At 37.9% G+C, this 24991-nt stretch overlaps 2 pseudogenes; both read right to left on the reverse strand.

Moving 5' to 3' along the window:
• Positions 1-1109: 1109 nt before the first annotated feature.
• LOC129630286 (olfactory receptor 5W2-like) lies at positions 1110-8356 on the reverse strand (annotated as a pseudogene).
• A 1379-nt stretch (positions 8357-9735) lies between these two features.
• LOC129630287 (olfactory receptor 5W2-like) lies at positions 9736-10688 on the reverse strand (annotated as a pseudogene).
• Between the last annotated feature and the right edge of the window lie 14303 nt (positions 10689-24991).

Genomic DNA, 24991 nt, shown 5'->3' on the forward strand with positions numbered 1-24991 from the left:
TCCCTATTTTTGTGGAATTTCAAGAATTTTCATGGAATAGAAGAGTATCTCCATGCCATTGCCACAACTTTGATTTGAATTGTGAATTTCCTAAAAAACACTCAGTTCTTCTTTAAGTTATCCAATTCCAGGCAAGGAAGCCTATTTTAATCAAATGTTGTCTGCTGCAATACTATTTTTGACTTCCATTTAATGGGCTTAATTTTTTTCTTTTTTTTTTCACATCATATTTATTAGATCCAATAAAATGGACCAATATGTAGGTTAAATCAGTCTTTAGATGCTATAATATACATCTGACATTTGAATGGAGACAAATTAACTAGATTACATGTTTATTTACTGCACAATACCTGCCAAACCATTGATGCCCTGTTTGTCTTAGACTTAATTTTTCAGACAATATTTTCAGTTAGGCTGCCTTTTATGAACAACAGTTCCAAAGGAGTTCAGTGAATTGATAAAATATGGCAGGAATAGAATCATATACATCTTTTATATAAAATAAGAATTTTATAAGTTTGTAGCTTTTTCCACAATGAGAACTTTTCCTAACATGCCATAATGTCTCACAAAAGCCCTCAAAATTTTCATCCCATGATGATCTTTTGATTTACTTATTACTAAACTGCTTAGTTCATTAACGTCTACTACTAGCATCAGCTTAAATTCATTAGTATAGAATCTATAGGATGTACTATAAACTATAAAAAAACCTGAGTTCTGAAAGATCGCTCAGTAAATCTTTGATTTACTTTAAGACAAAACCTTTAAGACATTGCATAATGTTTTAGGGAGACTGAAATAATGTTTGAATGACAAATGAACCAAAAATTAGCATAAGGAGAAAAGTCAAAAGTTTTTTCAAAAACAGTAAGTGTCATATATAAACCCTGCCCACATACTAAGCATGATATCTGAGGAAACCTGTAACATTTCTAAACAGTGAAGTTGTGCTTAGTCACTCCGTGGTGTCTGACTCTTCGCAACCCCATGGATTGTAGCCCGCCAGGCTCTTCTCTTTATAGGGTTTCTCCAGGCAACAGTACTGGAGTGGGTTGCCATTTCCTCCTCCAGTCTTAATAGTGGAGTTTAATACAAATAATTATTCACTTAGGAAATTGAGAAAATTGTTTCTCATGTGTCATGCTATGAAATTTTAATGACACAATTACTATATGTGTGTGGTTGTGTGCACATATGCATAATACAAATACTTTAAACTGTAGTTTAGCTTTCAATTTTATTAAGGCCTCTTTTACATCCTTGTTCCATAGGCTAAATATCAGAGGATTTAGCAGGGGAATCACAAGAGTGTAAAACAAAGAGGTCATTTTGTCTTCATCTAGAGAGAAGGATGAACTTGGCCTGAAATACATGAAGAGCAGAGTTTCCTGGAAAATTGACACTGCAGTTAAGTGGAAGGTGCAGGACTCTCCCCTCAGCAGAGTGGATCTTCAAGACTGAAAGGATGATATAAAAATAAGAGCAAGGACTCCTAAAATAGTACTCAGTTCAATAAAACCCAAAGAAGTGAATATCACTGACTCATTGAACTGTGTATCTGAGCAGGACTGGAAAAAAAAAAGGGGGGGGGGTGGGATGGTAAATCACAGAAAAAATGCTTAATCACATTTGACCCACAGAAGCATAAATGGAATGCTAATGCTGCATGTATCTGAGAAATTGTTATCCCCACCAGGAAAACCCCAGCCATGAGCAGGGAGCACACCCTGCTGGACATGCTGACTGCATAGAACAAGGGGTTGCTGATGGCCTTGTACTGGTCATAGGCCATCACTGCCAGCAGGAGACACTCACAATCTGCAAAGATACAGACCAAGAATTGCAGAGCACAACCATGGAAAGAGATTGACTTGTTCTTGGCAAATAGGGAGAAATATCAATAACCTCAGATATGCACATGACACCACCCTTATGGCAGAAAGTGAAGAACTAAAGAGCCTCTTGAGGAAAGTGAAAGAAGAGAGTGAAAAAGTTGGCTTAAAGCTCAACATTCAGAAAACTAAGATCATGGCAACTGATCCCATCACTTCAAGGCAAATAAATAGGTAACAATGGTAACAGTGGCTGACTTTATTTTGGGGGGCTCCAGAATCACTGCAGATGGTGACTGCAGCCAAGAAATTAAAAGATGCTTGCTCCTTGGAAGAAAAGCTATAATCAACCTGCTGCTGCTACTGCTGCTAAGTCTCTTCGTTGTGTCCAACTCTGTGTGACCCCATAGACAGCAGCCCACCAGGCTCCCCAGTCCATGGGATTCTCCAGGCAAGAACACTGGAGTGGGTTGTCATTTCCTTCTCCAACGCATGAAAGTGAAAAGTGAAAGTGACGTCACTCAGTTGTGTCTGACTCTTAGCGACCCCATGGACTGCAGCCCACCAGTCTTCTCCATCCATGGGATTTTCCAGGCAAGAGTTAATCAGCTTAGACAGCATATTAAAAAGCAGAGACATTACTTTGCCAACAAAGGTCCATCTAGTCGAGGCTATGGTTTTTCCAGTAGTCATGTATGGATGTGAGATTTGGACTATTAAAAAGGCTGAGCACCAAAGCATTGATGCTTTTAACTGTGGTGTTGGAGAAGACTCTTGAAAGTCCCTTGGACTGCATGGAGATCCAGCCAGTCCATCCTAAAGGAAATCAGTCCTGGGTGTTCATTGGAAGGACTGATGCTGAAGCTGAAACTCCAATACTTTGGCCACATGACATGAAGAACTGACTGATTGGAAAAGACTCTGATCCTGGGAAAGATTGAAGGCAGGAGGAGAAGAGATGACAGAGGATGAGATGGTTGGATGGCACCACTGACTCAATGAACATGCGTTTGGGTAAACTCTGGGAGTTGGTAAAGAATAGGAAAGCCTGGCGTGCTGTGGTCCATGGGGTCGCAAAGAGTCGGAAACGACTGAGTGACTGAAGTGAACTGAACTGGCAAATAGGTCCACCAGCATCTTGGGGCCAATGGCTGTGGAATAGCAGAGGTCAGAAAAGGAGAGGTGACTGTGGAAAAAGTACAAGGGTATATGCAGCTAGGGATCCATCCTAATTAAAATAATATTTCCAAGATTTGCCAGAATGTTAATGAGATAAACAACAAAAAACATGATAAATAGGGTCACTTTAATCCCAGACTTATCAGTTCAGTTCAGTTCAGTCACTCAGTTTTGTCCGACTTTTTGTGACCCCATGAATCGCAGCACGCCAGGCCTCCCTGTCCATCACCAACTCCCGGAGTCCACCCAAACCCATGTCCATCGAGTTAGTGATGCCATCCAGCCATCTCATCCTCTGTCATCCCCTTCTTCTCCTGCCTTCAATCTTTCCCAGCATCAGGGTCTTTTCAAATGAGTCAGCTCTCCGCATCAGGTGGCCAAAATATTGGAGTTTCAGTCTTTCCAATGAACACCCAGGACTGATCTTCTTTAGGATGGACTAGTTGGATCTCCTTGCAGTCCAAGGGACTCTCAAGAATCTTCTTCAACACCACAGTTCAATAATTCCCCTAAATATGAATCCAGTTAAGGATGAGCAATTTTCTCTTTCCATTCTTTGTTGTTCTTGTCTAAAGTTTTGAAGAAACGATGGAGAAAATGATACATATATGTGAACCACTTCTGGACATTCACAGTGTATTTATAAGAAAGAACATAATTTATTTGTGCTATTTTCTTTTTACATTCAGAAAAGCTCTATTAAAAGGCATTCTTTAAAGAGATATTGCTATCTATCTGATAATAATAAAAATATCTTAGATAGGCAGTTGAAAAACTTCTGTCTGAATCTACATTCCATTCCTGAAGTATGATACTACCTATAAGCTCTTTATCAATAACCACAGATATGCAGATAACACCACCCTTATGACAGAAAGCAAAGAAGAACCAAAGAGCCTCTTGATGAAAGTGAAAGAGGAGAGTAAAAAAGTTGGCTTAAAATTCAACATTCAAAAAACTAAGATCAATGCATCCTATCCCAACACTTCATGACAAATAGATGTGGAAACAATGGAAACGGTGACAGATATTATTTTCTTGGGCTCCAAAATTGCTGTGGGCAGTGACTGCAGTCATGAAATTAAGACACTTGTTTCTTGGAAGAAAAGCTATGACCAACCTAGACAGCATATTAAAAAGCAGAGACATTACTTTGTCAACAAAGGTCCATCTAGTCAAAGCTATGGTTTTTCCAGTAGTCATGTATGGATATGAGAGTTGGACAAAAAGAAAGCTGAGCACCAAAGAATTGATGCTTTTGAACTGTGCTATTGGAGAAAATTCTTGAGAGTTCCTTGGACAGCAAGGAAATCCAACCAGTCAATCCTAAAGGAAATCAGTCCTGAATATTCATTGGAAGAACTGATGCTGAAGTGAAGCTACAATAGTTTGGCCACCTAATGCAAAGAACTGACTCATTGGAAAAGACTCTGATGCTGGGAAAGATTAAAGGCAGGAGGAGAAGGGGACTACAGAGGATGAGATGGTTGGATGACATCACCAACTCAATGGACATGAGTTTGAGCAAGCTTTGGGAGTTGGTGATGGACAGGGAAGCCTGGTGTGCTGCAGTCCATGGAGTCCCAAAGAGTCGGACGGGATTGAGCAAGTGAACCTAACTGAATTTTGGAATAGTGTTTATGTAGCAAAAGATTGGCCTACCCTGGTGACATAGATGGTAAAGAAATCTCCTGCAATGTGGGAGAGCTGAGTTCAATCTCTGGGTCTGGAAGATCCCCTGTAGAAGGGAATGGCAATACACTCCAGTATACTGGCCTGGGAAATCCCATGGACAGAGGAGCCTGGGAGCTACAGTTATGGGTCACAAAGATTCAGACATGACTGAGCAACTTTCACTCACTCACAGCAAAAAATAAATATAATCAGAGAGAAGTATTTACATAAAATAGGAAGTGTTTCAAAACCATTTATCCATATATATGACAAAGAACTTGTATCCACAATATATTAATATCTTTCATCGTTGGGGAAAAAAAAAGACTTAAAAAATGATCTCCCCCCAAAAAATAAAAATTAACAGAAACTGTCAAAAAGAAGATACATAAGCAACAAGTTAATGCATGAGTGTTTGCTCAGCACCATTAGTTATTAAAGCAATGAAGATAAAGCCACAACACAATAACATAACAAAAATTTCAAATGGACTGAAATATACTGAGCATAACAAATTCCCTAATTCATCAGAAATCTCATTTGGGAACTAACAGGGACAGGCTTTCTTATCAGTTTGGGTGTTTTTCTTTGTTCTCTTCATTTGTTTGTTTTTCTACTTTTATTTTCTACAAATCCAGGAAACCATTTAGTTTAAATCCATATAATTATTTCATATTTAATTCTGGAAATGTGATTCTTTTTTTTGAAAATGTGATTCTTAATGGCAACTTTTGATGCCTTTTTATATGTCTTGTTATTCTTTGTAGTGAGGATCTCAACACTGAAACACCAATTGTAGTCCTGTGGAGCTATCGGTGAGGAAAAGTTCAAACCAAAACTAATTGCTAATGTTTTCCCAGGAAAATCAAGAAATTGATGCATTTATGTTTCAGAAGAATTCTATTATCATTCCACTTCTCTGTTACACATAAGGTGTATGTAGAATTGTTCTTGGTCACCTAATTATGGTGGTTAGTCGCTCAGTTGTGTCCAACTCTTTGCTACCCTGTGGACTCTATTTGCCAGGCTCATCTGTCCATGGGATTCTCCAGGCAAGAATACTGGAGTGGGTTGCCGTTCCCTTCTCCAGGGGATCTTCCTGACTCAGGGATCAAACCTGGGTCTCCTGTATTACAGGAAAATTCTTTACTGTCTGAGCCACCAAGGAAGCTCTAACTATACTCCAATCCAAATTAATTTTTCCCTCAGGAATCCCTGTCTTCTGGGATGCAACTATTTGTTGCAACAACTATTTGTTCAGCCAGAACCCAGCTTTAGCTTTTTAACAGGGCTGCTCCTCAAACACATGTAGATTAACATCCTTTAAATATTCCCCCACATAACAATTTAACTGAGTGTGGGTAACTACATTGTTATTGCAAGCTGGGTAACCTAAGGGAGGAAAAAATCTTCCAATGGGATTTGTGTTTCATTTAAAATGGAGATCTTAAATAACTGTAAAACATCTCTTAAAGAGAAAGTGTATTCCTCAGATATAAGCAAGTGAGAGAAAGGATCTACATTTAGTTTTCCTGGTGCTTTGAAGACACTAAAACAATTTTAGGCAGACCATACTACCCAGATGATCTTCTTCAAAATACAGTTGTCTGTTCTTCAAGCCTATTATGACATGGAGTTCATTGCGTGGTATGGTACTAAAGTATTTTATAGTTCCCAGGTGCTGTGAAAATGAGGGGAGAGCCAGTGGGTGGATAAAGACAGTGTTGTTCTACAAGCAAGGCGGCACTTTTAGTAACATAAAGATTAATAATGTACTGAGATATTCTAGAAAGAATGCATTATATCCATTACATAAACATATAATAAACCCTTTACAAGAAACTTTTAGAATTAAAAATAAAAATTAATAGTTTCCTACAATCTCATAGTGAAGGTACTGTGTTTATGGAATGCCATTTTAGATTATAATATACACATAGAAAATTTTCATCTAAATCAGTACTATTTTTGGAATTCCATTTAATGGGCTTAAATTCCCTTCTCTTTATATCATTCCCACTAGATCCAATAAAATGAGCTGATATTTGCAATGCAGTCTTTAGTTGCTAAAATAAATATATATCATAAGCATGAAGAATTATTAATTAACGTGTTCATTAACTCTTAATTAATAGCAATCCATCAAGTCCCTATTTTGCTTGACTTTAATATATTCCAGTCAATGTTTTCTGCCATGTTTCTCCCCATAAGCAACAATTCAAAAGACATTTGGCTGAGTTGATAAAATATATCAGGAGTAGAAATTTTCAACCTTTTATATTATACAGTTATTCTAAGGTGTTTCCACCATGAGAATTCTTTTTAACATGCTATGCTGCTTCTGCTAAGTCACTTCAGTTGTGTCCGACTCTGTGTGACCCCATAGACGGCAGCCCAGCAGGCTCCTCTGTCCCTGGGATTCTCCGGGCAAGAACACTGGAGTGGGTTGCCATTTCCTTCTCCAATGCATGAAAGTGAAAAGTGAAAGGGAAGTTGCTCAGTCGTGTCCGACTCCTCACGACCCCATGGACTGCAGCCCACCAGGCTCCTCCATCCATGGGATTTTCCAGGCAAGAGTACTGGAGTGGGGTGCCATGGCCTTCTCCAACCACTCTGAATAACAAGGGAATTTTGTAGGCTTTGTATTTCCATTCTGGAATATTTTCACATATGGACATTTTACAATCACATCTAGAAAATTTAAGACTATCAGAGGTCTTTTAACCTTACACCTTTATTAGATAAATAGGAGTGTTCTTCAGTACTTTATGGTATTTCAAATATATGTTTGTATCCTAACTTTCTGTGCTTTAGCCTTCAGGAAACCAGATTCAAGGTATATGAAGCATCAAATATCAAGAACTTATAATTTCTTACATCTAGTGCAATTAATAAATATGTATGTCTTTATAAAAGTCTGTTAACTTTTTGTCCACAACCATTTCTGCACCTTCCCAAAACTATTGTTATATGCATACAATAGTTATACTATATTGTGATATATAGGGCTTCCCTGGGGGCTCAGCTGGTAAAGAATCCACCTGCATATTGTGATATATATATATATATATATATATATATATATATATATATATATATATATATTTAAGGCACTTAGCAAGCTCTCAGTTAATTTTGTGTTTCTGAGATATAAGTAATAGCCAAAAAAGGTTGTCTAGCATTTTTAGGTTAATATATATTTGCTTATTTTATGCTTCAGGCAACTTTCAGTGCTTTGGTTAACAAGGATGGAATGCTTTGTTCTTTACCAAAGAATGAGCACAAACAGTGAGATATAAAACAATGCTTTAGGTAAGTGGGTGTTTGTGAACCACAAAGAGACAAAAAAGGGACACTTAGGGCTGAGAATGAGAGAGAAGGAAGGAAAAGTATCTTGGAAGAAGTGCAGAAGAATTGATAGTCAATAACAAAAACACAATATTGTATTTTAACAAGTCTCTTTCTATACTTTCCATAGGTCTTTATAATCTAATCTTTAGACTTCTTTCCTTCTCATTTTTCAATATAGCTACTTCAAATGTAATTGATAGATACCACATATAGTTATGAGATATACAATGTAATGAAGTGATATATGTATACTTTGTGAAATGATTATCACAATAAAGTTAAATAATACAGGCATAACCTCACATAGTTACCATTTTGAATGTGTGTATGGTGAGGACAGTTAAAATCTACCCTTTTAACAAATTTCAAGTTTATACTACAGTATTGTTAACTGGAGTCATCATGTAGATTAAATCCCCTAAACTTGTTCAATAAATAATAGAAAATTTGTGCACTTTGACCAATATCACCCTTTTCTCCTGTCTTTCAGCCCCTAGCAACAACCAATCTACTCTCTACTTCTTTTTTTTTAATATAAATTTATTTATTTACTTAGGCTACACCACAAGGCTTGCAAGGATCTTAGTTCTCTGACCAGGGATCAAACCCAGGCCTGGGCATTGAAATCACCAAGTCCTATTCACTGGACTGCCAGGGAATTCCTGAGTTTTACCTTTTAGACTCTATCTATATGTGATATTATGCAGTACTTATCTTTCTCTCTATGGATTATTTCACTTAGTATGTTGCCTTCACAGTTCTTCCATGGTATAGCAAATATGACTTCTTCTAACAAACATGGACTTGTATATTTCACAACCTGAATAACTGTCAATTCCTCTATCTACTATCCTTTCTTCTCTCAAATTGAGTCTTATTTAGATTTGACTGAATATCTCTATTCAAAGATGATTTTATTTGGGACTAGATTTAGATATTTTTGCTTTGGAATTATAGCCCTGTATGTATTATTTCCAGAGAAGGCAATGGCAACCCACTCCAGTACTCTTGCCTGGAAAATCCATGGATGGAGGAGCCTGGTAGGCTGCAGTCCATGAGGTCGCGAAGAGTCGGACACGACTGAGCGACTTCACTTTCACTTTTCACTTTCATGCATTGGAGAAGGAAATGGCTACCCACTCCAGTGTTCTTGCCTGGAGAATCCCAGGGATGGCAGGGCCTGGTGGGCTGCCATCTATGGGGTCTCACAGAGTTGAACACGACTGAAGTGACTTAGCAGCAGCAGCAGCATGTGTTATTTCATGATGAATTTGAAGTTATAATGAGTTACTTAACCATTTAGTTAATATGTTATTTGTTTTAGCTTATTTTTAGTTGTATTTAACCTGCAAGATGCACTATACTATATAAAGAATCTACATGCTCAAAGATCACTGAGCAAATACACAATAAGCCTCAACATAATTGAAACAATGTTTGAATAAAAACTAAACAAAAACTAGCATAATGGAAAAATCAGAAATGTTTTTTATTTAAACTAAATGCCCTGTACAAATTCTGGAAAGATAATTAAACATGACATGTTAGAGGAACAGTAATAGATTTACAATTGAGATTTAGTGTAATACTACTTTAAGAAATTGAAAAATTATGTTTGTCATGTATTCTACCATATAATTTTAATAATCATCTGTCACTATATGTGTGTGGATACATGTTTATTCACATACACCTAACATAAATATTTAAAGCCATTTATTTTTATTTTTTCTAGGGCCTCTTTCATATCCTTGTTTCATAGACTGTAAATCAGAGGGTTTAACATGGGAATCACAAGAGTGTAAAACAGCGAGGTCATTTTGTCTTGATCTAGAGAATACAAAAAACTTGGTCTGAAATACATGAAGAGCATAGTTCCCTGGAAAATTGCCACAGCAGTTAGGTGGGAGGTGCAGGTGGAGAAAGCCTTGAAGCTCCCTTCAGCGGAGTGGATCTTCAAGACTGATAGGATAGTATAACAATAAGAGACAAGGACTCTTGTAATAGTACTCAGTTCAATGAAGCCAAAAATCATGAATATCACTAACTCATTGACCTGTGTGTCTGAGCAAGATATCAACAGGAGAGGAGGAACATCACAAAAAAAGTGGTTAATCACATTTGACCCACAGAAGCATAAGCAGAATGCCAATGTTGTGTGTATCAGAGCATCTGTCATCCCCACCAGGTAAACCCCAGCCATGAGCAGGGAGCACACCCCGCTGGACATGCTGACTGCATAGAGCAAGGGGCTGCTGACAGCCTTGTACCGATCATAGGCCATCACTCCAAGCAGGAGACACTCAGAATCTACAAAGGTACAAAAGACCAAGAATCGCAGAGCACAGCCATGGAAAGAGATTGACTTGTTCTTGGCAAATAGGTCCACCAACATCTTGGGGCCAGTGGCTGTGGAACAGCAGAAGGAGAGGTGGCTGAGGAAAAAAAGTACCTGGGTGTGTGCAACTGGGGATCCATCCTAATCAGGGTTATCATTCCAAGATTTGCCAGAAGATTGATGAGATAAACAAGGAGAACCATGGTAAATAGGGTCACTTTGTTCACAATGTTATTAGTAATTCCCAAGAAAATGAACTCAGTCACAGAAGAGCAATCCTCTCCTTCCATTCTTTTTAGATCTTGTATAAACTCTTGAGAAATCGATCAAAAAAAAAAAATGGCACATTCATGTGTAACACTTCTACACATCCGTAAAAAATCATAAGGCAGAACATGTTTTTTTTTTTTCTTCTGCAATTGTGTTTTTATATTCAGAAAAAATCCAGTCATGCACACAAATTAAAGAGGCATAGCCCTCTATTCTGCAAGAATAAAATGAATTTGAGAAAAACCTTTTTGAAAGATTGATATAAATCTAGATGCCATCCACAACGTTTGTCACCTTCTACCAGCTCTTTTCTGAGCCTTACTTCTTTTCTTTTTTTTTAACCTCGGGGAGTAGATCTGGAGTAATATAACTTTTTTCACCTCTTGAAAACCATATAAAAGAGACTCCAATGATAGAGAGGCTAGTCTCTAACATTTAGGATTAAGTATTTTCAATACTTGAAAATATTCACTTGGGTAAAAAACATGATTACAATTTTTGTGTTTCTCAGAAAAACATGATTGGCTTGAGTCTTTGATTTAGTTCCCTACAGGGTGAGTATATCAATGACTAGTAATAACAACATTTGGAGAAGGAAATGGCAACCCACTCCAGTGTTCTTGCCTGGAGAATCCCAGGGACTGGGGAGCTTGGTGGGCTGCCGTCTCTGGGGTCGCACAGAGTCGGACACAACTGAAGAGACTTAGCAGCAGCAGTAATAACAACAGCAACAAAAAATTGTGTTACTTACTTTAATTCATGCTGTGTTTAGCCTTTGGTGAGAAATGAAATAATTATTACTGACCTGTTTTCTAGAAATTTGCTATTGTTTTCCCACAATGCTCATTATCTCTTTGTGGAGTGGTTGTTGTCAAAGGATGAATCTTTTTACCAGTGGAAGAAAAGAGCTAAAAGGAAATGAAACCAACAAAATTAATCACACACATTTGCATCACTTTAGATTCTAAATGGCTTTTTTATATAATAAAATGGAAATGATAGGAGGGACAATGTTGTTGATTGTTCAGTTGCAACGTCATGTCTGACTCTTCACGACCCTATGGACTGGAGCAAGCCATGCTTCCCTGTCCCTCAACATCTCCCAGAGTTTGCTTAAACACTTCTTCAGGATACCATCCAACCATCTCATCCTCTGTTGCCCTCTTCTCCTTCTGCCTTCAATCTTTGCTAACATCAGGGTTTTTCCCAATGAGTTGTCTGTTCACATCAGGTGGCCAAAGTATTGGAGCTTCAGCTCCAACAACAGTCCTTCCAGTGTGTATTCAGGGTTGATTTCCTTTAAGACTGACTGGTTTGATCATCTTGCTGTCCAAGAGACTTTCAAAAGTCTTCTCCAACACCGCAGTTCAAAAGCATCAATTCTTTGGCACTCTGCCCTCTTTATGGTCCAGATCGGACAACCGTATGTGACTGCTGGAAAAACCATAACTTTGACTATACAGACCTTTGTCATCAAAAGATGAGTTTGCTTTTTAACAAGCTGTCTAGGTTTGTCATCAAAAGATGAGTTTGCTTTTTAACAAGCTGTCTAGGTTTGTCATAGCAACAGAATTTACCACACATATTTGTGTCACTTTAGATTCTAAATGGCTTTTTATATAATAAGCTGGAAATGAGATTAGGGATGATACATACTTCTAAAATATATAGACTTCTCTCTCTGCTATACATTTGTATTTATGTGTGAACATATGTATATATTTAGGTATATGGAGAAAGAGTATAAGTTATGGACTTTTTCATTAGACCTAAGTTAACATGGCATGTGTTCACATGGGGATACATTTGTACTTATTTTTATTTTTATTGTGGCACCTACACTATTTTTCAATACAACAAAACATATCTTAAGTTCATATATACGTTGCCCAATGTGAAAGGGAGTAAAGGCTTTTGTGTGAACCAACAGAAAAATAAGATAAAATGTTGTATTGTGGATATTAACAAGCTCAGACAGATCCTTTCAATTATGAGAATAAAACACTATTTCTAGCCATTAGATGAAGATTTTAGTGAGTAACCAAGCATAAAATGCTCTATTTGCATATTTTTCTTTTTTTCTTTTTTTTTTTATCAAAAAGTTAAGTATTTTCTCTTACATTTCTTAAGATAGGCTCTAGGAACTTACCTGAAATAAGCAGGTCCTGGTTAGCTGAACAATAGGCAGATGGCTTTTTATTTAACCAGATTCACTGGGATTTAAATCCCTGTGCTACCGCTCTTTGGTTTTGATGTTATTCAAATATTTCCTTAACTACATTTCTGCTTCTGTATATTCCCACGTGAATTCAGGAACAATTTAGCAAAGGCTAAGTTTTGCTTCACTTTTTCATTTGTCAGCAAATTGATTCATGGTAGAATGAAAACTCAGAGAAGGCAATGGCAACCCACTCCAGTGTTTTTGCCTGGAGAATCCCAAGGACGGGAGAGCCTGGTGGGCTGCCATCTCTGGGGTTGCACAGAGTCGGACATGACTGAAATGAGTTAGCAGCAGCAGCAGCAGCAGCAGAGTGAAAACTGCAAATTGTCTTTGTGGTGTGCTTCACAGTTCAGTTCAGCTCAGTTCAGTCACTCAGTCGTGTCTGACTTCTTGCAACCCCATGAATCGCAGCATGCCAGGCCTCCCTGTCCATCACCAACACCCGGAGGTCACTCAAACTCATGTCCATCGAGTCAGTGATGCCATCCAGCCATCTCATCCTCTGTCGTACCCTTCTCTTCCTGCCCCCAATCCCTCCCAGCATCAGGGTCATTTCCAATGAGTCAACTCTTTGCATGAGTTGGCCAAAGTACTGGAGTTTCAGCTTTAGCATCAGTCTTTCCAGTGAACACCCAGGACTGAGCTCCTTTAGGATGGACTGGTTGGATCTCCTTGCAGTCCAAGGGACTCTCAAAAGTCTTCCAATACCACAGTTCAAAAGCATCAATTCTTTGGTGCTCAACTTTCTTCACAGTCCAACTCTCACATCCATTCATGAACACAGGAAAAACCATAGCCTTGACTAGACGGACCTTTGTTGGCAAAGTAACGTCTCTGCTTTTTAGTATGTTATCTAGGTTGGTCATAACTTTCCTTCCAAGGAGTAAGCATCCACTGGATCACTGAAAAAGCAAGAGAGTTCCAGAAAAACATATTTTCTGCTTTATTGACTATGCAAAAGCCTTTGACTGTGTAGACCACAAGAAACTGTGGAAAATTCTGAAAGAGATGGGAATACCAGACCACCTGACCTGCCTCTTGAGAAACCTATATGCAGGTGAGGAAGCGACAGTTAGAACTGGACATGGAACAACAGACTGGTTCCAAATAGGGAAAGGAGTACATCAAGGCTGTATATTGTCACCCTGCTTATTTAACTTATATGCAGAGTCCATCATGAGAAATGCTGGACTGGAAGAAGCACAGGCTGGAACCAAGATAGCTGGGAGAAATATCAATAACCTCAGATATGCAGATGACACCACCCTTATGGCAGAAAGTGAAGAGGAACTAAAGAGCCTCTTCATGAAAGTGAAAGTGGAGAGTGAAAAACTTGGCTTAAAGCTCAACATTCAGAAAACGAAGATCATGGCATCTGTTCCCATTACTTCCCGACAAATAGAAGGGGAAACAGTGGAAACAGTATCAGACTTTATTTTTGGGGGCTCCAAAATCACTCCAGATGGTGATTGCAGTTGGCCTGAAACTATCTTCTTCTCTAGTCAAAGAGGAAACCTAATCAAACTCAAAAAATTTCTCCCTCCATCATTTCCAGCTCCTTTTGATTGTTCATTTTGGTTCTGAAACACTATCCTATACTATCTCATTTTGGAGTATTATTATATTTTGCATTACTTTATATTAAATTATAATGCATATAAAATAAAGTTCACCCTTTTAATGTATACTGCTCTTTAGATTTTAGTATGTGTTCAAGATTGTTCAGTTATCACCTATCTACTTCAGAACATTTTCATCATTCCAATAAGAAACAACAAGCTTATTAGCTGTCATTCCCCTTTGTTCCCTCCCTGAGCCCTGGAAACCACTCCTTTCTGATAGGGCATGGTTTCCTATTCTTGGCCTTGCATATAAACAGAATCATGTAGTATGTGTTTTTATTCTGTCAGGCTTCTTTTCTTCAGTATACTGTTTTTAATGTTCATCTATGTTCTTGAACATATAAGTTTATTTCATTAAGTGACACAATAATAATTCATTTTCAGTCTATAACACATTTTATTGACCCATTGTTCAGTTAGATGATCGTTGGATTATTTCTATTTAGTTGTGAATAATGATGCTATAAACATTCCTGCCAATGCTACCTTTCAAGGCAGCTCTCATCACCAAATATCATCTTATTCCCATCCTCCAACCTTATATCATCCAGGGATATTTCATTGACTTTTGTGACTCTCTCACATTCTCTAAATTGTGCACTCCTTTTGAATTATGTTTATTTTGTTTATTTGAGAATCTATCTACTACAATTAAGGCTTCAGAAATATGATCAATGCTTATTTTGCATTTCCTAAGCTCCCTGGTACAAGAAGATGAAAAGTAGGGCTTTCTAAACACTTATTATTAAGTATTTCTTGTTATCAAATGATATAATATAAATAAAATATACCTGTTTGGGGAATTTTAATACAGATATGGCTCATATGTGCAAAGATGACCCATTTAGAAAATTGCACAGGTATGATAACTTTTCTAAATCATCAGAGTTCCATTTTGTTCCTAAAATAATGTGTTCCCTGGGGGCTCAGATGGTAAGTATCTAAAATATGATCTAACATCTTGGTATCTCTGATGTGACTGGACTATTTCCCATCATCCCAGAACTAGTTCTCCTTTCACAATGATCTGAATAACCAAAATGTCAGTCACTCTCCCTCTATATGTGTGTTGTTTAAGAAGTGCTTCATAAAGGCACTTTGTGTACATATATGCACAACAAAATTAAGAAGAGACTGCGCACTTGCTCACAGATTTAATAACAATAACATAAAAAACTATTAATAAGCAAATCGGTACTTAAAAATTAACAGAGTTCTACAATGAGCTTATTGATAGTTTGGGAAGAATAAAGCAAATTGTACACTTTTCATATATTTTCCTTAGATATACAGTACCTCTTTATCTTTCTTTTGAATTTTTGCCATACTCTACCTGCTTTGATGAACAAAAATTTTCAGGAATATTGTAAGTCACTTCTGAGTCTAGTCTTTAAGAAGACAGTATCTAAAAGTCATGACTTATGGTACAGAAAGTCCAACAAATCATCTGAATAACATATTTGACAAGTTCTGAGATAACATGGACCGGGAAGAAGAGAATTTAAGTCTATCTTGCTAGTCATTTACATCCTGTGCAGTTATGAAAGACCTTGCAGTCTAACCCATCTTTCCATGAATATTTCATGTATCCTCAGTTAACATGAGAAAAAAAAAAAGATAATGAATCAGTGGACATTCTTTTAAGTTATTTAGGTTTGAAATACAGTTTTATGTAGTAAGAGATAACAGGAACTGTGTGGGGAAATAAATCAGAGAGAAACAAATTGTAAGTGTGTTGTGCTGTACTTAGTCACTCAGTCATGTCTAAGGCTCTGTGACCTCATGGACTGTAGCCTGCCAGGCTCCTCTGTCCATGGAATTCTCCAGGCAGGGATATGGGAGTGAGTAGTCATTCCCTTCTCCAGGGGATCTTCCCACCCAGGAACTGAACCAGGGTCTTCTGCAGAGCAGGCAGATTCTTTGCCATCTGAGCTACCAGGGAAATTAAATATCAACTCAGTTAAGTTCAGTTCAGTTGCTCAGTCGTGTCCGACTCTTTGGGACCCCATGAATTGCAGCACACCAGGCCTCCCTGTCCATCACCAACTCCCGGAGTTCACTCAGACTCAGGTCCATCGAGTCTGTGATGCCATCCAGCCATCTCATCCTCTGTCGTCCCCTTCTCCTCTTGCCCCCAATCCCTCCCAGCATCAGAGTCTTTTCCAATGAGTCAACTCTTCACATGAGGTGGCCAAAGTAATGGAGTTTCAGCTTCACCATCATTCCTTTCAAAGAAATCCCAGGGCTGATCTCCTTTAGAATGGACTGGTTGGATCTCCTTGCAGTCCAAGGGACTCTCAAGAGTCTTCAACACCACAGTTCCAAAGCATCAATTCTTTGGCGCTCAGCTTTCTTCACAGTCCAACTCTCACATCCATACATGACCACAGGAAAAACCATAGCCTTGACTAGACGGACCTTTGTTGGCAAAGTAATGTCTCTGCTTTTTAATATGCTATCTAGGTTGGTCATAACTTTCCTTCCAAGGAGTAAGTGTCTTTCAATTTCATGGCTGCAGTCACCATCTGCAGTGGTTTTGGAGCCCAAAAAAATAAAGTCTGACACTGTTTCCACTGTTTCCCCATCGATTTCCCATGAAGTGATGGGACCAGATGCCATGATCTTTGTCTTCTGAATGTTGAGCTTTAAGCCAACTTTTTCACTCTCCTCTTTCACCTTAATCAAGAGGCTTTTTAGTTCCTCTTCACTTTCTGCCATAAGGGTGGTGTCATCTGCATATCTGAAGTTATTGATATTTCTCCCGGCAATCTTGATTCCAGCCTGTGCTTCTTCCAGTCCAGCGTTTCTCATGATGGACTCTGCATATAAGTTAAATAAGCAGGGTGACAATATACAGCCTTGATGTACTCTTTTTCCTATTTGGAACCAGTCTGTTGTTCCATGTCCAGTTCTAACTGTTGCTTCCTGACCTGCATACACATTTCTCAAGAGGCAGATCAGGTGGTCTAAACAACAGTTGGGATTATTATACCAAGAATGGAAATAACAATTAAAAAAGCAACACAATTTATCACCAGGTATCTTTTCCCCTAAATTAAAAAAGCACTAATTAAATGAACTTTAACCAGCTGAATTTCATAGTTTTAGAAAAAATAATGTAGATGAGAGCAAGAAACAAATAAAAGAAGCAATCAGAAAAGGACTCTGTGACTCTGTTTCTGTTTTGTAAAAAAGTTGCTTGTACCACAGTCTAGATTTCACATATAAGTGCTATATTATGATATTTATCTTTCTCTGTCTGACTTACTTCTCTCAATGTGAAAATCTTTGGGTCCATTCATGGACCTATGCTACAAAAGGCATTATCTTTCTGTCAGATAAATATATGGTTTGCAAAGATTTTCTTCACTCTTTATATATATATATAATATATATATTATATATTTATATATATACAAGATTGATTTTCTTCCATCTTTATACAATATATATGTATAAAGATGGAAGAAAATCTTTGCAAACCATATATTTATCTGACAGAGAGATAATGCCTTTTGCAGCCTAGGTCCATGAATGCACCCAAAGATTTTCACATTGAGAGAAGTCAGAGAAAGATACATATCATAAGATGGCACTTATATGTGAAATCTAGAATGTGGTAAAAGCAACTTTTTTACAAAACAGAAACAGAGTCACAGAGTCCTTTTCTGATTGCTTCTTTTATTTGTTTCTTGCTCTCATCTACATTATTTTCTCTAAAACTATGAAATTCAGCAGGTTAAAGTTCATTTAATTAGTCCATTTTTAATTTAGGGGAAAAGATACCTGGTGAAAAATTGTGTTGCTTTTTTAATTGTTATTCCCATTCTTGGTATAATAATCCCAACTGTTGTTTATTACTTTTGTCATTAAGTCAAGTCTGACTCTTTTGTGTCCCCATGGACTGTAGCCCACCAGGCTTCTCTGTCCATGGGGTTTCCCAAGCAAGAATACTAAAGTGGATTACCTTTTTCTTCTCCAGGGAATCTTCTCCCAGGGATCAAACCTGTGTCTCCTGCATGAGCAGGCAGATTAATTACCATTGAGCCACTAGGGAAGCCAAATCACATCAATACCAAGATATCAAGTACAGTACTCTATGGAGATATTTTTGAGGCAAAGATCAAACCACATAACTGTTAATAATTTCTCACTAAAATCAAGAAACTGATGCATTTATATTACAAAAGAGTTTTATTATCATTACTTACTTCATTGTCACACATATGGCATATATAGAATTGTTCTAATCATCACATTCTACTATGATTTAATTTTCCCCTCAACTACATTCTTGTCTTCTGGGAAAAATCCCTTCTGTTGCATTTCATTCATCCAGAACCCAGCTTTACTTTTTAACAGTGCTGTTATCAAGACCATGTTGACTAACACTTTCCAATCTACTCTCACCCAACAATTTAAACCTGAGTTTGGGCAGATAAATTGTTAGTTTAAGTTGGATAACGTAAAAGTATCTCCCAATGGGATTTGTGTCTCATTAAACAAAGGTCCGTATAGTCAACGCTATGGTTTTTCCAGTGGTCTTGTATGGATGTGAGAGTTGGACTGTGAAGAAAGCTGAGCACCGAAGAATTGATGCTTTTGAACTGTGGTGTTGGAGAAGACTCTTGAGAGTCCCTTGGACTGCAAGGAGATCCAACCAGTCCATTCTAAAGGAGATCAGACCTGGGATTTCTTTGGAAGGAATGATGCTAAAGCTGAAACTCCATTACTTTGGCCACCTCATGTGAAGAGTTGACTCATTGGAAAAGACTCTGATGCTGGGAGGGATTGGGGGCAGGAGGAGAAGGGGGCAACAGAGGATGAGATGGCTGGATGGCATCACTGATGCAATGGACTTGAGTCTGAGTGAACTCCAAGAGTTGGTGATGGACAGGGAGACCTGGCCTGCTGTGATTCATGGGGTCACAAAGAGTCGGACATGACTGAGTGACTGAACTGAACTGACTGAAAGATGGAGATCTTAAATAATCAAAAAACATGTCTGTAGAAGAAAGTGTCTTCCTCATATATAAGCAAGTGGGAAAAAATCTCTAGGATTTTCCTGGTACTTCTGGTAATATTAAGACAGTTCTCTATTGGCAAATCTGTACTGAGGAGGAAATTATTTTTTTCAGAATATAGCTTCTGTTCCTCAAACCTAGAGTACTGTGACTCAGAGTTCATTGGATGATACAGTACTAAATATATTATATCTCAATGCAGCTAAGAGAATGACTGGGAGAGCCAGTGTGTGAATAAAGACAGTGTTATTCTATAAGCAAGGCAGCATTTCTAATAACATAAAAATGAATACTGCACTGAGATACTCTGTGGAATTATGCATTACACTAAAATCATATATGTACACTGAACATTCATTTTGTACAATAGGCCTTTAGATTAAAAAATACAAATAAGATTTCTTACCATTTCTCATTGCATCTACTTTGCTTAATGAAAATCAGAGTCTAATATACATACAGAAATTTTCACCTAAAAAAGTACACTGCAAGAATATTTTCAGAAATGAAACTATAACCAGAACCCCCCCCAAAAAATAATTCGTTGCTTCTTGGCAATTTTACCCACACCCATCACAAATTAATGTTCAATACCACATATTGTTTAGCTTGTTTATTTTTGAGGTATATACCAGGGAAATCATATTGCCTTTACACTATTAGGTCTGTCTTATTTCACTCAGTATTATGTTTGTGAAATTTCTCCACATGTTATTGTATGCAGAGGTAGTTCATTCATCTACATTGCAGTCTACTTTTTCAACATACAAACTTACCATAAAGTTATTTATCTAATCCAGAGCAGGAGTCAGTAAACTTGATCCATGACATTTTACCTAGGACATAACCATTTGTATGTGTATTACAGATGGTTACTTTTGGGATATAGCAAAAAACTGTAGGTGTGGCTAAGATTTAATGGCCAACAAACCCTAAAATATGCATTAAAGAAAAGCTTGTAAAGTCCTGTACTAATGTACTGGGAAAAAATTTAGTTATTTTCAGTGTTATAGTATTTCAAATACTACTGTGGTGAATATTTATGTCCATGTCTTTTAGTGAAGATATTCATTCTTCCCTCTTGGGCATATGGTGTTTTTGGTCCTAGGACACTTGTATAGCCAGCTATAGGAGACTCAGCCATGGAGTTCTACCAAGCACAGTGGCAATTTTCCATCTACTGTCAGTGTGTGAAGGCCATGGTGCTTCACAACTTCACCAGTAGTTGATATTTCAATTGCTTATATTCTGCCATTCTGTAGATGATACAGTATGACTTTACTTTTTGTTTCAGTTTTATTTACCTGAGCACTAGTAAGGTTGAATATCTACTTCTATGAGGAATCTATGAGATTCTGAATTTGAATAACAGGCCACACAATTCTCTGTGTGACCATGAAGTGCTGAAGTGACTCTCTTTTCTTCCATTTTTCAAATCTGTTCCAATAATAGGGATAGCTTTACATAGAAGTAGAGTCATGTTTTATAGAGTCAGGTTGTATCATCTGAAAAGGACCTTATAGGTAATCTGGCTGAAGTCCCCATTTTACACAGGGGGATCTGAGGGATAGAAAGGAAGAGTGATGAGTTCCATTTAGAGTGGCATCGCTACCTGGTCCAGAGCATGTTTCTAACTAGGGAGAAAGATTTCTGGTGAAGTTAAACGTCACTCCCTCCAGCTTAAACAGAAACCCTCTTATGTATTGGTTTATTGAACATTACTACTGCTCTCTTTCTATCAAATGTAGTTATACAGCCTATGACCACTATGCATCTCTCTGTTCTTTGTGTTGTATAGGTAACCGAGTCTATCATCATGCCACATTTACCGTTAAGAATTTAAATTCAAGGATGAAGAAAGGGACTATAGAATGGAAACTTGACTATAATATTGACACATTATCCACTGTCACTGATAATACTGCACTTGAACAAAGATATTTTCCATCAAGATCAGTAATATGTCAGAGGGATGTAATGTGGAGAAAAGGAAAGATAGTGATGAAGACTGAAGTAGACTGGCTAGAATACATCAGAGGCTTTTGATATGTTGCTCCCTATTTCTGTAAAATTTCATTATTGGAGAGTCTTTACACACCATGTCCAAACTTCTATTTGAGTTATGAATTCCCTAAAAAATATTCCCATAATTTCTTCTTTAACCTCTATAATTCCAGACATGAAAGCCAGATATTATCTAGATGTTGTTTGCTGCAATTCTATTTTTGGTTATCAATTGATGGGCTCAGATTTTCTTTCTTTTTCATATCACTTACATTAGATCCAATAAAATGGACCAATATGCAAATCATATCAGTCTTTAGATAATGTAACAAATATCTGTCATATGAAGGGAGATGGATTAGATAATATGTTACATCACAATCCATTGATACCCTATTTTTCTTAGACTTTAATTTTCAGACAGTGCTTTGATCAAGCTGCTTTTTATAAGCAACAGTTCCAAAAGAGTTTGATAAAATGATAAAATATGCTAGGATTAGAAACCTATAAGTCTTTTATCTAAAATAAGAATTCTTTGCAGTATTTCTCCACCATGAGAATTTTTCCTAATATGCCATACATGTATGTGAGTTCAGTCATGTTTGACTCTGCAATGCTATAGACTGTAGGCATCTGGTCCCATCACTTCATGGGAAATCGATAGGGAAACAGTGGAAACAGTGTCAGGCTTTATTTTTCTGGGCTCCAAAATCCCTTCAGTTGGTGACTGCAGCCATGAAATTAAAAGACGCTTACTCCTTGGAAGAAAAGTTATGACCAACCTAGATAGCATATTGAGAAGCAGAGACATTACTTTGCCAACAAAGGTCTGTCTAGTCAGGCTATGGTTTTTCCAGTGGTCAAGTATAAATGTGAGAGTTGAACTGTAAAGAAAGCTGAGTACCAAATAATTGATGTTTTTGAACTGTGGTGTTGGAGAAGACTCTTGAGAGTCCCTTGGACTGCAAGGAAATCCAACCAGTCCATTCTAAAGGAGATCAGCCATGGGTGTTCTTTGGAAGGACGGATGCCAAAGCTGAAACTCCATTACTTTGGCCACCTCATGTGAAGAGTTGACTCATTGGAAAAGACTCTGATGATGGGAGTGATTGGGGGCAGGAGGAAAAGGGGGTGACAGAGGAAGAGATGGCTGGATGGCATCACCAACTCGATGGATGTGAGTTTGAGTGAACTCCGGGAGATGGTGATGGACAGGGAGGCCTGGTGTGTGCCGGGGTCCAGCCCCGGTGGATCCAGGGAATTCAAAGCGGGATGGCGTTGGGGAGGATCAGGAAACAACTGCTTAATTAAACGTTAATTAAGGATATAAAGAGTAATAGAATAAGGATAGCTCAATGAGGAAATTCAGTGGAGAAGAGAGGGTGAATAATTCAGCCAGAAGGTAAGAGAAAGAACGACATGGGGAGACCAAGTTTCGGTGAACAAGGCCTGCACTTTATTTTCCAAAGTAGTTTTTATACCTTAAGTTATGCATAGAGGATAATGGGGGAAGAGGTAGAGTCATGCAGCAAGCCAGGCTTTCTTCCTGCAAACTTATCATATGCAAAAGCTTAGGTGATTTGCATCATCTTCTGGCCCGGAGGCCTGTTAACATTTTAAGACCCTTTCTTCAGAAAACTTATTTTTCTCTAAAGGTGATTGATCAGGAGCCACCCTCCAAAAGCATTAGATTAAGTTGCATTCCTACAGAGCAAAGGTGTGGTGGGCTATAACAAGAAAAAGAATTAACTCAAGGGTCCCAGGTTACAAACATTAAAGCTACTACTTACACCAATTATATTAATCAATACACTGCCAGGGACACAGCAGGTAAGGGATATGGAGACTTAGCAGCAAACATTGGCCCAACAAGTGAAAATCCCTTCACCAATACAATTTCTAATCAAACTTTTAACTGCTCAAAGGAATCTGTATTTAGACAGTTTAGAACATCTCATGCCTCTCACAGTTGGGAGGCTCTGAGCAATCACTTGTGGCCGGAAAAACCTATTCAGGCAGGCTAGAGGACTTCCAAAGGAATTTGTAGGTTGAAACACTATCACACCCAGGAACATTATTAACTGGAGCTGTAAGTTAACTCTTTTTTCAGAGAGAGGTAGTGGGGGACAGCCCCCCGTAAAGTCAGAGGTGTAGGTGAAAGCAGAAAGTAGGCAGACTCTGGTTTTGGGGGGTAGATGCTCGAGAATTTCCAGGGAGACTCTTGAGGCTCGATCCCGCCTTTGCGTATGCCAAGCCTCCTTCCTCAAGACCTTTGCCAGGGGCAGAGCTCGCTCCCCGCAGGTGTGCTGCTGTTCATGGAGTCACAAAGAGTCGGACACGATGGAGCAACTGAACTGAACTGAACTGAGACTGTTGCCTGCCGGTCAGATTCTCTGAGAAAAAATACTGGAGAGGGTTATAATTTCCTCCCCCAGAGGGAATTCCTGACCCAGGGATCAAACCCATGTCTCCTGCATCTCCTGCATTGGCAGGCAGATTATTTACAATTGAGACATCTGGGAACCCCAATATGCCATAAAATCTCACAAATGACATTTTGAATTACAGAGCAAGTTCTTCGACTTTACTTTCATTCTGAAATACATTCACATAAGGATATTTTAGAATGGCAACGAGAAAATTTAAGACAATCATTGGCTTTTAGCTTTTAAAATTTTAATGAATAATTAAGTCTTTCCATAGCTTATGGTCCTTCAAATATATGGCCATATCTTCACTTTCTCAACAAACTGATTCAATGCTTAGCCTTCAGGAAACAAGAACAAAGGTAAATATCAATAACTCATAGCTGCTTATTTCTAATGTAATCATTATGCATGTCTTTATAGATCCATTGTTAGTGTCCACAACCAATTCACGTGCATTCCCCCCCCAAAAAAAATACTGTTGTATACATGTGTAAACAATATGTATATTCAATTATGCTATATATATATATATATATATATATATATATATACACACACACACACACATGAACGTGCATGTATTAACATGGGCTTCCCTGGTGGCACTAGTGGTAAAGAACCCACCTGCCAATGCAGGAAACATGAGACATGGAGTTGTCGATTCCTGGATTGAGAAGATGCCCTAGAAGCGGGCATGGCAACCCACTCCAGTATTCTTGCTTGGAGAATCCCATGGACAGAAGAGTCCAGATGTCTACAGTCCACTGGGTTACAAAGAGTCAGACATAGCTGAAACTGAAGTAACAACATACAAACACGCATATATTAACATACACATATATATGATTTATGAGCATTCTTTGCTAAAGGATTAAGCATCCCATTTCTGTTATCCAAACACTGATTATTGTCTGGTGACATAAAGTTGTAAAATAAGCAAACATGTAATAAATCAAAAATAGCAAACAACATTTTTAGTGTTCTTTAGTGCTAATTATATCACAGTTACGCAAAATTAACTGAGGGCTTAGTATATACCAT

Source organism: Bubalus kerabau, chromosome 16 (genome assembly GCF_029407905.1).
Source record: "Bubalus kerabau isolate K-KA32 ecotype Philippines breed swamp buffalo chromosome 16, PCC_UOA_SB_1v2, whole genome shotgun sequence".
Lineage (NCBI taxonomy): Eukaryota > Metazoa > Chordata > Mammalia > Artiodactyla > Bovidae > Bubalus > Bubalus kerabau.